We start from the raw sequence: 2085 nt of genomic DNA on the forward strand, positions 1-2085 counted from the left end.
AAGTTTTTGGCACCGCTGTAGGGGATTACACGAGTTTGACAACTAACGGATTATCTTATTACTTAGATTAGGTACTTTTTACTATTTTCTATGAGTCTTTTATTTTCTTTTTCCAAAAATAAAAAAATAAAAAACTTTTGAAAAAAAATCTTTTCTTTATCAATCTTTGTCTTTTGTTTGAGTCTTTAGTTCTTGTTCTTGGTAAAATTTTCAAACTTTTTGGTTCTTTTTCAAAAAAAAGTTTCAAAAATAGTGTCTTTTGTTTGAGTCTAGTGTCAATTCTTAAGTTTGGTGTCCTTTTTGTGTTCTTTGTTTCCTTCAAATTTTCGAATTGTTCTTTGTATTCTTTCTTGGTATTCAAGTTGTTCTTGTTTCTTTTCTTGTTTTGATCTTAAAATTTTTAAGTTTGGTGTCTTTTGGTGTTTGTTCTTTTAATTTTCGAAATTTTGAGTTTTTTTATCTAAAAATTTTAAGTTTGGTGTCTTTTAGTTATTTTTCTTTTTCTTCATTAATTCAAAAAAATAAAAAATATCTTTTTTTATCTTTATTTCAAAAAAATTTTCGAAAATTTCAACAAAATTTCAAATTTTAATTTCAAATCATTATCTTATCTTATCTTAACTTCAAATTTCAATCTTATCTTTTTTTAAAAAATCTTTTTGAATCTTTTCTTTTAATTGTGATTCTATCTTATCTTATCTCTCTTTTAAATTTTAAAATTCAAAACTTTTTCAAATCTTTATCTTATCTAGTTATCTTTCTTTAATATTCAAAAAATTTTATCTTATCTTATTTCAAATTCAAATTTTAAATTTCAAAATCAAATCATTTTCAAATCTTTTCAATTCTTATCTTATCTTGTTTTTAAATCCAAAAATTTTAAAATAAAATCTTTTTCTAATCTTCTATGTTATCTTATTTTCAAATCTTTCTTAATTAGTTACTTGTTTTCTCTTTCTTCTTTTTCAAAACTTCCTAACTACTTTTTCTCTCTTCTATTTTCGAAAACTTCCCTTCTATATCTCTCCCTTCTTTTTTTGAAATTTATCATTTAATTTTCAAACCTTTTTAGTTTATTAGCTTCTATTTTTAAATTCAATTAATAAAATAAAAAAAATATTTTAATTCTAGTTTCTCTTTTCACTTCTTAATTTTTGAATTCTTCTTCCCTTTTATTCAAGTTCTTTATCTCCTTCCTCTATCTTCATTCTTGTTTCTTCTTCACATCTCAGAGGGAGTCCTCTATTCTTAGACATAGAGCTCCCATTCTTCTTCTTTCCTTGCTTTCTTTTCTTGTTTATGAGCAGGAACAGAGATAAAGAACCTCTCTTTACTCTTGATCCTGAACCTGAGAGGACTCTAAGGAGGTGTTTACAACAAGCTAAAGCACAACACCCTGGAAGAGATCTCACAGAACTTTTTTGAACAAGAAACTGAAAGTACAGACATGGCAGCTGAACCGAATAATGAAGGAGATGCAAGGAAGGTTCTTGGTGATGACTTCACTGCACCCACTTCCAACTTCTATGGAAGAAGTATCTCCATACCTGCCATTAGAGAAAATAACTTTGAGCTAAAGCCTCAGTTAGTCTCTCTAATGCAACAAAATTTCAAATTTCATGGACTTCCACTGGAAGATCCCCATCAGTTCTTATCTGAATTCTTGCAAATCTGTGACACTGTTAAGACCAATAGAGTGGATCTTGAGGTATACAGGCTTATGCTTTTCCCTTTTGCTGTTAGAGACAGAGCTAGGATATGGTTGGATTTCCAACCTAAAGAAAGCTAGACTCTTGGGAAAAGTTGGTCAATACTTTCTTGGCCAAGTTCTTTCCACCTCAAAAGATGAGTAAGATCAGGGTGGAAGTTCAAAACTTCAGACAAAAAGAGCGTGAATTCCTCTATGAAGCTTGGGAAAGATACAAGTAACTGATCAGGAGATGTCCTCTTGACATGCTCTCAGAGTGGTCTATCTTAGGTATCTTCTATGATGGTCTATCTGAGCTTTCCAAGATGTCCTTGGACCATTCTGCAGGTGGATCACTCCACTTGAAGAAAATGCCTAAAGAGGCACAAGAACTCATT

Source organism: Arachis ipaensis, chromosome B02 (genome assembly GCF_000816755.2).
Source record: "Arachis ipaensis cultivar K30076 chromosome B02, Araip1.1, whole genome shotgun sequence".
In the NCBI taxonomy this organism is placed as follows: Eukaryota; Viridiplantae; Streptophyta; class Magnoliopsida; order Fabales; family Fabaceae; genus Arachis; species Arachis ipaensis.